Below are 16393 nucleotides of genomic sequence, written 5' to 3'. Positions count from 1 at the left end.
AGCCTGATGAATGCTTTCCTATTTGGGGGAATGTGTGGTGCCAATGTGCACCACTTTGCCCTTGGGGCTGCTGGGGTCTATGAGGACCTCCTTAGTGCCCTTAATTGGCTTGAAAGATCCAGCTGACCGCTTAGGGTTGGGTGCTTCTTCGATGACCTCCTTCCTGATGGACATGAGCTCTTTGGAGGTGACGATTGTCATGGTGTGATCACAGCACTTGACCTCGCACTCATAGGCACACTGGAAGGAGGTGCCAATGGTGATGATCCCACCTAGGCCCAGCATCTTTAGCTTTAGGTAGGTGTAGTTGGGGATGGCCATGAACTTCATGTAGCATGGTCATCCCAGGATGGCATGGTAGGTTCTATGGAACCCAACCACCTCAAAGGTGAGGGTCTCCGTCCTATAATTGGATAGATCCCCAAAGGTGACGAGCAGATCGATCTACCCAACTAGCATGGCCTGCTTTCTAGGCATGATGCCATGGAAAGGTGCTCCGATTGATCGGATGGGTGCTCGGTCAAAGCCCATAGCATCGAGCGTCTTAGCGTACATGATGTTAAGGTCGCTACCTCCATCCATCAGTACCTTGGTGAGCCACTTCATGCTGATGATCGGGTTGACCATGAGCAGGTATCTCCCTAGTTGCGGGACGCTCTCTAGGTGGTCGGTCTAATTGAAGGTTATGGCAGACTTCAACCATTAGAGGAAGGTAGGCATGGCTGGCTTAGCCATATTGACCTTGTGGCATGCGAGCTTCTAACGGTGCTTGGAGTCGTAGGCTACTGACCCTTTGAAGATCATGAGGAAGCCATCTGACATCAGAAAAGCCACCATCCTTCCCCTTAGTGCCATCCATGGTCTGGTCAGGGTCCTTCTTGTGCTCCCCTTTATTGGAGCCCCGGACAAGAACCGCTTCATGAGGTCACAGTCCTTGTATAGATACTTGACGTGGAATGCATGGTTCGGGCATGGCCCCATGAGTAGCTTCTCGAAGTGGTTTGGGGTGCCCTCCATAGGCTTCCAACCCTCCTATAGTCGATGGTGGCCATGAGCGAGCCCTCACGCCGCTACTTGTTCTTCTTCTTGATGGGACAGTTGGAGGCGCCCTCGCCGGTGTCCTCATCTTGTTTTGCCTTGCCCTTGAGGTGGTCAAAGATCTCTTCGAACGCCTCCTTGCCCGAGGCATGGCTAGTGGCGATGTCAAGGAGCTCCTTGGTGGTTCGGGCTCTTATATCCTAGCTTGTGAACCAGAGACTCGTAGGTGGTCCTAGATAGGAAAACTCCTATACGTCGGCATTGGCGACATTAGGCAGCTCATTGCATTGCTAGGAGAAGCACTGGATATAGCCACAAAGGGTTTCCTTAGTCTTCAGTCGGCACTTTTGAGATCCCATGGGTTCCCGGGGCGCTTGTACGGGTCCTAGAAGTTCCCCACGAAGATCTCTTTCAGGTCCACCCAACTTTGGTTGTTGGGCGGAAGGTGTTCCAACCATGTTCGCATCAAATCGACTAGGAACAATGGAAGGTTGTGGATATATAAAATCATCATTATCTGCTCCACCGGCTTAGTAGGCAAGCCGATAATCCTCAAGCCATAGTCCGAGGTTCATTTCCCCAGAGTATTTCAGGATGTTGGTTGGTGGTCGGTACCTTGGCAGGAAGGTGGTGTTGAGGATGTGTTGTCCGAAGGCCTAAGGCCTCGGTAGGCTAGGGCTCGAGCTTTGGTCCTCACCACTATCGTAACATCCACCATGACAAGGGTGGTAGCCATGGCTAGCTCCCTCCCCTGCATCGCCATGGGGATGCCTACGGGCGTTGAGGGAGTCACGCGTGTCACAGTTGTGGCTAAGACGCTCACGCACCAGAATCACGGTGCGCAGCCTGGTGCCTTGCGATGCCTGGTGGACCAATGCATCCTTGTTAGGTCACTGTGAGGGCATGCACTAGCTGACGTCAAGTTCATGTCACCGAGACAATGAGCTCTTGGCCTGCTACACCATTGCATGCTTGGCAATGTGCGAATCTTGCAGTGGACCCAACGATCCTTGGGCGTCATGGGCTCCAGAAGCCCACGGAGCAAGACCACCACAACAGCGATGTTCTGTCATACTTGAGTGAAGTGTGGGAGGGATTCATCATCCGTGATGATCCTCTAGTTCATGTCGTGGGACATGGCGCATGCACGCCTATCGCCTGTTTGGCGCTAGATCTCCCAATCGAGCTCCGCACGTTCCTGCTCAAGCTAGAGTTGTGCTTCCTCGAGCTATAGGTGTCGGGCCTTTAGCTGCTCCACCCACAGGTAGGGTGGGGCCCCTTTCTCCCCCTCAACCTCATCGTCGAGATTATTCATCAGGGTAGCCTCCTCCTCGTGGATGCTTTTGACATGTCCCTTGGGGGTACCTGCCTTAAAACACTCATGAGAGGGGTGATGGCCCCCCTTGCTAGAGTTAGAGCTAGAGTGCGACTCTAGTTCTCCCATGAAGAGGTCATGGAAAGACTCTACAACATATTCGGTTATCCTCATGAACTCATCGTTCGTGGGGGATAGAGGTGTGCGTCGTGCCACAAGGTGGCCATCAGTCTCTACGGCATTGCTGAGACCAAATGGGAGCATTGTCGGGGCGCTCTAGATGAGGTATGCTAGAGAGAGTGGCTCCCCTCCAGCAAGTTGCGCCATGATGTTGATAAACGAGAAGGTGAGGTGGCGCAGGTCTTCCCGGGACGGCACCAAGTTAGCGCTCTAACCTCCCATAGTCGAAGTCGAGGAGTTGCTCCTAGGGGAGCGGGCCTCTGGTGCATGCTACTATAGCTCCTCAAGCGCCTTGGCAATCACATCGAGGTTGGCGGAGTGGAGAGGTCGGACGATGGCAGGAGCCAATGCCCACTCTCCCTCCATCGTGACAATGAAGTCTAGGTCCCCGAAGCGCACATGCGCTCCCGGGACCTAGCTGAGGTTGTGACTAGCCATCCAAGGCCTAGTGTGGATGTCGAGATGTGCAAAAGGCCCCTACCTAGCGTGCCAACTGTCAGTGTTTTGAGTTGCCACTAATAAGTAAATTTCCAATATTGCGCGTCTGGCTCGGAAGGTGTGCTACGAGGACACGAGGTTTATAGTGGTTCGGACAGAATGTCTATATCCAGTTCGTTCTGCCACTTGTGTTCTAGCACTGAAAGTTCATAGTAGTGGGTTTACAAATGGGCAAGAGGGACATGTCCCAAGTCTCTGATGGAAAGGGTGAACAGGTGCCGAGGGCTCGGTTGCTGCTCAGTTGTACATTTGGGGTTTGATGAGTTGATCGGATTCGAGTCTCCTGTGGTTGTTGCGATGAGTTTTGATGCCCCCTAATGGGATGCCCTGCTTTCCCTTTTATAGGCTAAGGGAAAGCATAGGTTATAGTAGAGGAAGAGAAGAGAACGAGAGGAAGAAGTCCTTTAGGATCGTCGGGTCCTTCTCCCTCAATGCGGGTCCCCTAACCTTGTAGACGTCAAAAGGGACAGCTTCTCATCATGGCCCTGTCCATCATTGGCACCATGTTCAGGCATCATTTGCCAATCATGGCGCTACACTCCGTCCTAGTAGACATCATGGTAAACTGATGCGCCCTTTAGTGTTCGTATAGGGGTTAGGCAGAACAACATCGGTACGCCCGACGCTGTTCCTAATGTGAACCCCAGGTATGGCCCATCATGGCCACGAGTTAAATCGGGGCATGTTGGTCACTCCCCTGGTGTCAGAGCTTTGACCCAGGCCCATACGCTTGGACCTGGAGTGGTCGGCAGGGGTATGGGTCTCCGTCGGGCGAGACAGAACCCTCGGTCTCAAGATCGGGCAAGGCAGAGTGTAAAACCAAGGCTTGGGTGAGGTGGAGTCCAAACCCAAGGGTCAGACAAGGCGGAGCTAGCCCTTAGAGGTCGAGCGAGGTGGAGCCTATGGCCTTGGTGTCAGGCGAGGCGAAGCCACCCTCAGGGTCGAGCGAGGCGGAGCCTGCGGCCTCAGTGTTGGGCGAGGCGGAGCCCGTGGTCTCAGTGTCGGGCGATGTAGAGCTACCCTCAGGGTTAGGAGAGGTGGAGCCACCCTTAGGGGTCAGGCAAGGCAGAGCCCGTGGTCTCGGTGTCGAGCGAGGCAAAGCCACCCTCAGGGGTCAGGTGAGGCGGAGCCCGCGGCCTTAGTGTCGGACGAGATAGAGCCACCCTCAGGGATCGAGTGAGGTAGAGCCAACCCTCAGGGGTCAGACGAGGTGAACCCATGACCTTAGTGTTGGGCAAGGCAGAGCCAACCCTCAAGGGTCGGCCAAGATGGAGTTCATGTACCTAGGGGTCGGTTGGAGCTGTAGTCGCACTCTTGACTACTTTGACGAATCAATGTTGATGGTTTATCTCCTCCTCTTTGGATACCCTGATATTGGTCCCCGACAAGGAGGTTCGGCAACAAGTATGTCCCCGAGTCGCTGACCACACTCGCCACCGAATTCTAGGTAACGCTAATTTATCGGTGCTCGAGGATCTATTTGTTGCTTTTTCTCTCTCACTGCCGATTTGGGCACCATCGTTCAGTTGTTTTTTATTGTACATGATTCAGAGCAACTAACATCTTGTAGTCTGTAGAGATGCAGAGATAGAATGCCATTTGTTAACTAGCGTCCAATACTGAGTAGTATATTATTGCTTTCCTAAACCTAGGGTTCTTGAATATTCTCACCATTCATACTGTGGACTTCAGTTAGGGCTCAAACGTAGCTAGGCTTTGAGGTTGGACACTTTATAGTTTGCATATAGTAGACTAATAGTACATTACATTGCTTGCAGCTGCGTCCACTTGAATTAGACTGATGTATTATAATTTTTATGCATAAAGAAACTGCATGATCAGATATTTATGAGATCGCACAGGACTGTCTTGCTTTAAGAACTATACTTTGTTTTGGTAAGGTTGTGAAGACATACAGCCATTATTCAGTGCCATAATAATATAATTTGATAGATTAAAAAGGATAATTGGTCCTTAACCTTGTGATACATTGATCACTATTTTGGTTTGATCGCCTTAGTTATGTCTTCGTTAAGGTCGGTGATCTGTCCAAATCTATAAGCTGTCCCCTGGCATCAACAAAAAAATTACTATGTAGGTACTGCATGCCAATGAGGTTCTATATGGAATGTCAACTACTCAGCTCTCTTATTGATTTTATTATTGCTACTTTTTCCAATCTGCCTTTGCTTCTGATCTTGATAAAGACATTGGTTTCCATTTTCATTCTCGCTCCTATATAAGATAGAGGTAAATCAGAAAACATGCTGCACTTAGCATGGAACTTCTCTGTTTTCACCAGAAAATCTAATGCATCTAGAAAATCTTTTGTCTCAAGGTCAGTTTCCAGAGGCCAGTTTCTATGTTGGCATACAAATTGATATGCTGCCAATCATAGCAGGGGCTGCTCAAGGTAAGACGACGACAACAACAACAAAACAAAGCATTTAAGTCCCAAACAAGTTGGGGTAGGCTAGAGTTGAAACCCAGCAGAAGCAATCAAGGTTAGGCATGTGAATAGCTATTTTCCAAGCACTTCTATCTAAGGCTAAGTCTTTGAGTATATTCCATCCTTTTAACTCTCCTTTTATTGCCTCTACCCAAGTGAACTTTGGTCTTCCTCTGCCTATCTTCATGTTACTATCCTGGCATAGGATTCCACTACGCACTGGTGCCTCTGGAGGTCTTCGTTGGACATGTCCAAACTATCTCAACCGGTGTTGGACAAGCTTTTCTTCAATTGGTGCTACCCCTAATCTATCACGTATAATATCATTCCAAACTCGATCCCTTCTTGTATGACCGCAAATCCAACGCAACATACGCATTTCTGCGACACTTATCTGTTGAACATTCATCTTTTCGTAGGCCAACATTCTACACCATACAACATAGCAGGTCTAATCACCATCCTATAAAACTTGCCTTTAGCTTAGTGGTACCCTTTTGTCACATAGGACACCAGCATGCCCTTGGCGCCACTTCATCCACCTGCTTGATTCTATGGCTAACATCTTCATCAATATCCCTGTCTCTCTATAGCATTGATCCTAAATATCAAAAGGTATCCTTCCTAGGCACTACTTGACCTTCCAAACTAATATCTTCCTCCTCCCGAGTAGTAGTACCGAAGTCCACATCTCATACACTCAGTTTTAGTTCTACTAAGTCTAAAACCTTTGGACTCCAAGTCTCCCGGCCATAACTCTAGTTTCTGATTCACTTCTGTCCGGCTTTCATCAACTAGCACTATATCATCTGCGAAAAGCAATACGCCAAGGAATGTCCCCTTGTATATCCCTTGTGACCTCATCCATCACTAAGGCAAATAGATAAGGGCTCAAAGCTGACCCTTGATGTAGTCCTATCCTAATCGGGAAGTCATCCGTGTCTCCATCACTGTTCGAACACTAGTCATAACATTGTTGTACATGTCCTTAATGAGCCTGACGTTACTTCGTTGGGACTTTATGTTTATCCAAAGCCCACCACATAACATTCCTTGGTATTTTATCATAAGCCTTCTTAAGTCAATAAAAACCATGTGTAGGTCATTCTTCTTCCTATACCGCTCCATAACTTGTCTTATTAAAAAAATGGCTTCCATGGTTGACCTTTTGGGCATGAAACCAAATTGGTTCATAGAGACCCGTGTTATTGCTCTCAAGCAATGCTTGATAACTCTCTCCCAGAGCTTCATAGTATGGCTCATCAACTTAATTCTCCGGTAATTAGTACAACTTTGAATATCCCCTTTATTCTTGTAGATCGGTACCAATATACTTCTCCTCCACTGGTCTGGCATCTTGTTTGATCGAAAAATATTGGTTGAATAGCTTGGTTAGCCCATATTATAGCTATGTCCTCGAGCCATCTCCACACCTCGATTGGGATACCATTCGGTCCCATCGCCTTACCTCCTTTCATCCTTTTCAATGCCTCTCTGATCTCAGATTCTTGGATTCTCAGCACAAAGCACCTATTGATGTCATCAAAAGAGTCATCCAACTCAAAGGTTGTGTCTGTATTCTCACCATTGAATAATTTGTCAAATACTCTTGCCATCTGATGTTGGATCTCATCCTCCTTCACCAAGAGATGCTCCCTTTCATCCTTAATGCACTTAACTTGGTTGAAGTCCCTTATCTTTCTCTCATGAACCCTAGCCATCCTATAAATGTCCTTCTCTCCTTCCTTCGTACTCAAATGTTGGTAAAGATCCCCGTACGCTCTACCCTTTGCCACACTTACAGCTCGCTTTGCAGTCTTCTTTGCCACCTTGTAGTTCTCTATGTTGTCCACACTCCTCTCATGGTACAAGCATCTATAGCATTCTTTCTTCTCCTTAATAGCTCTTTGTACTTCCTCGTTCCACCACCAAGTATCTTTAGCCTCGCCTCCACTTCCTTTTGTTACTCCACACACCTCCGAAGCCACCTTTCGAATGTTGGTTGCCATCTTCTCCCACATGTTGTTTATGTCTTCTTCTTCCTTCTAAGAGCCCTCTCTGATAACCCTTTCCCTAAATGCCTCTGACGTCTCCCCTTTTAATTTCCACCACTTTGTTCTTTCAATCTTAGCTTGTTTATCCCTACGGGCACGCACCTGAAAATGAAAGTCTACCACCAAAAGCTTATATTGAGAAACAACACACTCTCTTGGTATCACCTTGCAACCCAAACATGCTCATTTGTCCTTTCTTCTTACGAAGACAAAGTCAATCTAGCTAGAGTGTTGTCCGCTACTGAAGGTCACTAGATGAGATTCTCTGTTTTCTAAAGAAAGTGTTGGCTATCATCAGGTCAAAAGCTACTACGAAGTCCAGAACTTCCTCCCCCTCCTGATTCCTACTACTATACCCAAAACCTCTATGAACTGCCTCGAAACCTACGCTTGTAGTACCTACATATATATTAAGATCTCCTCCTATAAAAAGCTTCTCACTACTATGTACAGCTCTATTTAGGCCATCTAAGTCTTCCCAGAACTATCTCTTAGCACTCTCATTGAGGCCTACTTGGGAGGCACACGCACTAATTACGTTCAAGACCATATCACCAGCGACAAGCTTGACTAAGATAATCCTATCTCCTTGCCTTCCCACTTCCACCACACCATTCTTGAGGCTCTTATCAATCAAAACTCCTACTATATTTCTATTCGTGATTGTCCCTGTGTACCAAAGCTTGAAACCTGTATTGTCCACCTCCTTCGTCTTCTGACCCTTCCATTTAGTCTCTTGAACGCATAATATATTTACATGCCTCCTAGTCGCGGTATCAACTAATTCTCTTAACTTACCTGTAAGTGACCCTACATTCCAACTACCTAAACGGATCCTAGTTGGTTCGGCTAGCTTCCTTACCCTTTGCACCCGTCGACCTAGATGTGAAGATCCTTGCTCATTTTTCACTACACCCGAGTGCCGATGTAGTGCGCCATTAAGGAAGCGAGTTACATACATTTTTTTGTTGTAACATGCTGAGATTTGAGATACTAGGGCATGCTCAAGGAATGATTTTTTATATTTTTATACAGGTCACTGTTTTAAGGACGAGAATATCTGCTATTCTGCTTGTTGTGCTCATCTGCAAGCTGAATAGTAGAGTAGTACTTTTTCCAAAAATGTAACTGATAGTCTAGGGCAGGAGATGCGGGCTTTGCAGAGAGGTTGCAAGGTGATGTCAAAAGAAAATGACAAGCTTGAGGTAGCATCTATGGTCGGTTTTCCTTTTCAAATGTATGTGTTAGAGGACTAGGTTGCATATCTGAATTTTCTGAGCTGATTGTTATTTGAGTATTCATACAAACTGATTTTTTATAAATGGAGAACAGTCACAGGCCACAACATGTGCTATGTTCCTCTAGGACTAGATTATTGTTTTGATTTAACAGTTCTTTTAGAAGCTATTCTATCTAGAAATATCAGGAAACTACAAAAAAAGTGCTGAAAGATCGCATCAACTGCAACCTTATATAGGTAAATGGCAACCAAGATCTTTGATTCAGAAACAGAATATGAGAAAGTTCAACTGAAATTGGAGCAAATAATTTCTATACAGGTAGAAGGGAAGAGAAAGGTTGTGGCTAGAAGAGGAAAGCAAAGCCACAATACAATGATGTGAGTGTGGGCTTCATACATTGTTCTCGTCTTTTGTAGTTTGTTATATGTGTTGCTGCAGTTTTGGTTCATTAGGGTTTTATCATAGCTGTCCTAATAAATTACTACATGTTGCCTGCATTTCTTGATTCCACTGATAGTAAGCATCTGATTGCTGCTGGACTTTATATATGTTTCTTATTAGTTCTGACACAAGAATAAAACATTATGCAAAAAAAGGCTAAGACAACAGTGGATGCTATGCCTTACAAGATCTCACGAAGGTCGTCTCGTGGAAGACTGTACTATCTCAGGAAGAAGAAAGGTGGGAAAAAGAGCACGGCAATCTTGTGCAAACATGGGGCGGCACTGGGGCACCAGATATCTAACAGTTACAGTCTCAGTGTATTTTCTTTCCTTAAATGTTCAAATGCGCTTATATTTGGAGTTCCCCATTCTCTAAAATTTGCCCCCGTTTTGATATGCATCATAATTTTTAGCTTTCGATTCAATGTCATTTCAGAAGATTGTATGATTGCATTTATATGTAGCAGTTTAATCCTGTGCAGTGATTAGTATCTTAGGTGGCTATTATAGTGACTATCAATCAAGAATTTGTAGTCTCCTTCGATTTTACATATTTATGTGTAAATAATTGGCTCACTAAAATGATTGTAGAATAAATGGTTTACATTGTACTTTACATTAGCTTTTTTATTTTTTTGAGAAAATTTGTGATGTGCCAACCTCTCGTAATAATTTAGGGAAGGTAAATCTAACATGAGATCAAGGATGTGCGCGATCTAGAGGAGTTGCAAGTGGTTGAAGCATTTAGACAGGTACTACTCTTGGAAGGGCTGTTGCCTGCAAGACATGATGACTATCATATGAAGCTGAGCTATATATATCCAGCTAATCTGATATGTAGATATCTGAAAGCAAGGAAATTTGATATCGACGAAGCAAAACAAATGTGGATTGATATGCTTTAGTGGCAAAGAGAGTATGGCACTGATGCAACTGTGGAGGTTAGTGGCGGAGGAAGTATGGCACTGATATCAACAAAGCAAAGCAAATGTTTTTTTCTTGCTTGGAATATATATTGGGTTAATTTGTTGCATCTCTAAAGGTTTGTTGTCAGTGCTTGTAAAAAAAATGCGTAGTGAGTTGCCGGAATTCCTTGGTGGCACTTGTACGTGTCCTGAATACCTGCCTTAAGGGCGTAAGGCTGAAAAGAGACCATGGCATTAGTTTTATGATTTTTAGTTTTATGCTTTATTTTAAATTATGCTTTATTTTTTAGACCCCAAGACTAATTATGCCTTGTTATGCTTTCCGGATTATATACATGGTCATATATAATTGCGTGTACGGAAAATTTTTTGGCTGTTTTTATGTGCATCTCTTAAATGAAGCCGTGGCGTTAGCACGGGCACTGTACTAGTATCTAAAATTCTTCAAAATTTTCAAGTAGATGCTAGAAAATAAGTTTGCCCCAGTTTATTTGTACGTGGCATCGTACCTCTTGTAGTTTTGAAATTAAAAATCCTTGTGTAATGATATATTTGAGTCTTAGGTTAGTCTGTTTAGCCTCAAAATGGACCAAAAATCCAAAAAAGTTTATCAAAATTCACGGCTCATGTAATTTCTCAGCTCTACCTAGATTTGTTTGGAATGCTATTAATTTTAGCTTCGAATTTATAATTTGAGAATGCACTTTGTTAAGGAACTTTGGATTTTACCTAAACACATAAGATCAGGGGGTTGGAAAATGCCATTCAATGGGTCACAAACATGTGTTGATTCCCAAATCCCCGAGTCATCCTCGCAACGGATTTTATTCTCCAATTCCAATTTAGTAAAAACCTCTGTGATAGCACTGAAATATTTTTTTTTGTGAAGCGCGGTTTCTGGGAAATCAGCCAGACCTTGCCGACATCACATATACCATCTATTCTAAATTATAAATCATTCTAACTTTGGTAGAGAGTCAAAACATCTCAAGTTTGACCAAAATTATAAAGATTTATGATATCAAATATGTCTACTATAAAATATAATTAATTAATAATATAATTATACTTATTTGATAACATATATGTTATTATTTTATTATATAAATTTAGTGAAACTTAAGATGCTTTGACTCAAATGACTTATAATTTGAGATGGACGGAGTACATCACAAACCATAATTTATTATACACTATATTATGCAATAGTTTCTTACTCATAGCAATCTAGTTCTAAACTAGAAACAACGGTGGGAACACTGCGGTGTAACAAAACGTTCAACGATTTCAGCAATATTTTTTAACGAACCTACAATATTTTCTTTTATAAAAATCAGCGTAAGCATCCACGTGAACCAAATTTTAGCGAAGCCAGCTGGAACCGTACCAATCTGTAACCGGAGACTTCATGACCTGGGCAATGGAAAGGATCTCGAATTCACTACACGTCGCGTCGAGACTGGAAGGCCGGCTCACTCACCTGATCAGTGACGACGGTCGAGGAGAAAGGTACAGTAGATCGATGCCGTCGCTTTCGCTCCGATCCGGCGGAGGCGGCGGTCGCCGAGTCTCAACTCGATCTCAAGACGAGGGCGCGGGTGGAGTCGGGGCCGAGTACTTTGGTTGATGTATTGTAATCTCGTGGTAGCGGGCCCAGATGTCGGTGTGTCGTGCGTAAGTTTCTGTCTGGAAGGTTTTCTCGGACGGGTGCCTCCGGAGTCTGGAGCATTTCCGAGTTGCCACCACCTCCACTCCACCGCGCAAGTGACGAGAAGGCGTCGCCGGTCGCCACCACCGCTGCCGCCACGACTCGCCGTCATACTAGGATCGTATGGCGCGCCGCCGCGTGCTGCTCTTCCTCAAGCCCTTCGACGTATACCCTCCCCGCCCGTACGTCGGGGCCGCGGCCTCCTCTCCCACCTCTGCGCCCTCGACGCCGCCGCAACCGCGCGCCGCCAGCCCCAAGGTCGCACCTCTCTCTCCTTCTCTCATGTCTTTAATTATGCTGTTCGCCATTGCTTCCCGAGGACTGGACCGGGGTGCCAGGGTTCTCACATGTTTGGACGGTCCCATATATATAGGTTCTAAACTGTGGCGGAGTTCACTTCTTCGCGCTTCGATAGTGAAAATCACGCTATAGGGTATAGGCTTCCCGATTTCATTAACCTCGTTCACAGTGTTGTTCGTTGTGCGGGAGCACGCTTGATCCATTTGAGTTGAGTGAGCAAAAAATGCTCGTCCAAATGGTGGTGGAGTTCAGGTGTTCGTTGAAATGCCTCTACGGATCGTGACTTTTACTTTTACTTTTTGGTGTCCTGGATAAACTAACTAAGGTGTGGTGCACTTACAGTAGCCATTGGCCATTGCGGTAGTACTTGCAAAATGCCGTAGAATGACATTTTATAACTTGTTGCCTGGTGCACTGTTGTTGTGGTAATGAATAACTCCTTAACTGTTCAGTCCTTTTTTGTTGTATGGGTCTGACATGTGTTTGCATGCATCATTTTCGGTTAGAAAAAGATTCACTTACTCCTGGTCTTATCGGTTATCCAATTTTTTTTAGGAAATACACTATAGAAGTTGTTTCTTGCTGGGGGGGGGGGGGGGGGGGGGGGGGGGGGTTGTTCTCTCTGAACAATCTGAGCTATCTAGTCTGTAATTTAACTGCAGTTTCCCCCTGCCCCCTTGATTGATTTCAATACTGCAGATACTTTTTTATATGGATTAAGGAAACTTACCTAGCCTTCTATCACCATCGTTGTTTGCCTTTGCAGATCCTGAGCTATCTGGATGATAGGTGCAGAGTTCACAAGGACACAATTGATCTCTGCCAGAGGGTCCTACAGCGCAAGTCCCTTGACTGGATTTCTGTGCAGCGCAATCTTTTGTCTCAGCCAATACGTGATGTGGATCTTGTGATTGCTGTCGGTGGTGATGGCACCCTTCTCCGGGCTAGCCATTTTTTTGGATAGCTCAGTTCCTATATTAGGTGTTAATTCAGATCCTACTTGTACTAAGGAGGTCAGTTGTTTATCCTTTTCTAACTCAGAAGTCTCGTAGCTTGAAACCAGTGAGGTACAATATTCATATCATAACCAGTATGTTATTAGCTGGTTGTTTACTTGTGAGCAGACTGGCCTTTATATTTGTGCCTCATCAAGTCTTGTTATAATTCTGTAGCTCATAATAGCCTCATGCAGGTTGACGAGCTAACTGATGAATTTGATGCAAGGAGGAGCACAGGATATCTTTGTGCAGCTACTGCAGGAAACTTTGAACAGGTTATTTTATCTGCAAAATGTTCGCATTTTATTATTTGTTTCAAGGACATTGGACTAAAATCCATGCTCAATCTACTTCTTTGTAGAATTGTATCATTAATGGATTTTTATATGATCTCAAATTCCATTTTGACTGAACTTGCCATACTCCCAGATACTTGATGCAACGCTTGATGGCAGTAGGCGCCCTTTGGAGCTGTCAAGGATATCGGTGAAACTAAATGGAATTCAGCTGCCGACTTATGCTCTGAATGATATATTGGTGTCACACCCTTGTCCAGCAAGTGTGTCACGCTTCTCATTTAGGTATTTTGTCTGAGTTTCCTTATAAATTCATTTTCCTTTCAAATGTGATCAATTCTGATTAGTATTGCCATCTCAGGAAAAGGAACAATACGGGAGAGAACTCGCGTTTAATTAATTGTAGATCAAGCGGTCTGAGGGTCTCAACAGCTGCTGGATCAACTGCTGCCATGCAATCAGCTGGAGGATTTATGATGCCATTATCAAGCCGTGAGCTTCAGTATATGATAAGGGAGCCGATTTCTCCAACGGATGCCGACAAACCAATGCTCCATGATTTTCTAAAGCAAGAGCAACACATGCTTGTTGTATGGTACAATCAAGAGGGTGCTGTTTATGTTGATGGTTCACATGTAGTGCATTCAATTCAGCATGGGGACTCACTTGAGATATCCTCAGATGCTCCGACCTTAAAAGTTGTTTTGCCAGAACATTTGCTAAAGAAGGCACCTGAATAGTGAAATAACAATGTTTTTGTGATGTTCCTTATCGATTTAATATGATATAGGAGTTGAGCAGTGAGCTGAGTTATTGGGTGCTTAAGTGGTATCAATTCATGTTCATGTAGTGACTGACAGTTAAATGCTATCAGATGAAGCATTAATGACACATTTGTGAGGTTTTATTTGTAAATAAAAGCAAAAGAAGGGTCAGCAGAGATAATAGGGACCTTCCAGTGCTGTACCATGGTCAGCATTTTATAGTCCCATTGAATTTGAAGCGGATGCTACTAAAATGCTTATGACTTACAGGATTAGACATTAGTACGCTACTTGGTATTTGCATTGCAATGTTGATACTTGATACAGATGTTCTGGTCTACCCCTGGTAGTTCGTACTTTATGTACACTTGGGTCATGGTGCACATCTACTACATCTGACTCACCAATGGTCTCAGGTCATTATTTATATCTATGGTTGATGATTCATTAGTGTAATTGCAGAAAGCTTGTTCTGTCAGTCTCTGACGCTCACTTAGTTTTTGCCAGAGGTTCCTCCATAAACCACCTGTGCTCAGGCAATTCTGAGCAAGACTGAGATCTGACAGCAAGGGCTGAAGAGGCGTGTGGCCCTCAAGCAGGCTAACAACTTTTGACATCTTTGGTCTCAGTTTAGGTGCTGCGGTTGTGCATAGCAAGGCAACATTTAGCATGATGAGTGCCTCTTCTGTTGAGTAATTCGATCCTAGGTCTGGATCTACCAATTCCAGGAGAGCTCCTCTCTCATGCAGAACACAAGCCTGGAACACATTTAAGACATGCAGTTAGCTTACTACTCTCAAGGTAATAACAGATTACAAGAAACATGGGATCGTACGTATCCTATCAGATCTCGTAACATCTTCAGGATATCCTTCCCGTGCCTTGCGGGGGTTGCCGAGCAGCATCGTGCCCCGTAAGACTCCTTGTGGGCTAGGCCACCCCTGGAGGCATAGCCCATGTGGCCTGCCATGGGTATCCGGGGTCATACCCCCCACAGTCACAGACTTATTATTCTGAGCACATACTTGCTTATGGGAGCGGGAAGGCTTGTTGCTCTCTTGTCATGGGTTTCGGCTCTTTCTGGACCTACTAATTAGAGGCGGGGATGGTGGAGGTCTAAGCACCACACTGAGTCCAGGACTCAGGCGTGGGGGCTTAGAGTCCAAGTTTGAACGGGGACCTAGACCCCTTGATAGGAGAGTGGTGGGTTGGTCCTGCTTGTGCTCGGGGTACAAGCATGGTGTCGGTACAGAAAGTGACCGACTAGTGAATATTTGTAGTTTTGTTGTACGTTGTGATCGGAGGTGGCCTAGTACTCAATGACATAGGATTTATACTGGTTCAGGCAACGTGCCCTACGTCCAATTTGGGTTGGTCGGTGACTTTATTCCTGAGCCTAGGTGCTCGAAGTCTGTAGTGGGGTTACAAATGAGAAGGAGAAAGATGGGGGGTACCAAAGGCCCAGTCGGCTCTGGTCGAAAGGGCCGAGAGCGATGGGAACTCTACTATGAGCTAAGTGTTCAAGCGTGTGCTTGAGGTCCGAACCTGGCGGTTCTGTGGTTGTGAGCTATTGGACTAATGAATCTAAAGGAGCTGAGCTTGAATGAATCGGTCCTCCCTATTGGAGGGAGTGCATCCCCTTTTATAGATAAAGGGAATGGCTTTATAGATGAGAGGGAGAGGGTACGGATGTTTTTATGCCTTGTTGCCCATGCCGATGAGGATTGGATAATGGTAGGTGCCCCCAACACTATTGATGTCACTGTAGAATATTAGGTGTATGTGGGAGGTTGTGTTGTTTTCTTCAGGAAGGGTTCACATCGGTACCTACAAAATACTACTGGATGCCTAGAGGTATGTGAGGAGTCTCACCACGTTTACTGGATATGGTGAATCTCGGTGCCTACAACACTATTGATGCCCAGAGGCATGTGAGGGGCTTTTTGCCGTACGGGAGTCCAGCGGCGCCTACAATACTGTAGGGATAAATGTCGGCGCCTACAATACTGTTTGTGTCAGGGTGGTTGTGGAACACTGTTCTCATGGGTGTATAGGGTATGGTCCCTATACCGTGGTTTGACTTGCGTGCTGCTTTCTCCGTTCGTCCCTGGTCCCTTTCGAGTGGGCGTCCCTTGTTGGATGGCCCAGTCGGCTTAGGTTGCGCCGGTCGGAGAAGAGCGGCG

General features: G+C 45.4%; 1 pseudogene; it reads left to right on the top strand.

The window, feature by feature from the left end:
* The first annotated feature begins 11694 nt into the window (after nt 1–11694).
* Nucleotides 11695–14446, top strand: LOC136551635 (probable NADH kinase; annotated as a pseudogene).
* The last annotated feature ends 1947 nt before the right edge of the window (nt 14447–16393 follow it).

The sequence above is a fragment of the Miscanthus floridulus genome, chromosome 4 (assembly GCF_019320115.1).
Source record: "Miscanthus floridulus cultivar M001 chromosome 4, ASM1932011v1, whole genome shotgun sequence".
NCBI lineage: Eukaryota > Viridiplantae > Streptophyta > Magnoliopsida > Poales > Poaceae > Miscanthus > Miscanthus floridulus.
The sequence above is the reverse complement of the archived record's forward strand: the minus strand, read 5'-3'. Positions and strand labels throughout refer to the sequence as shown.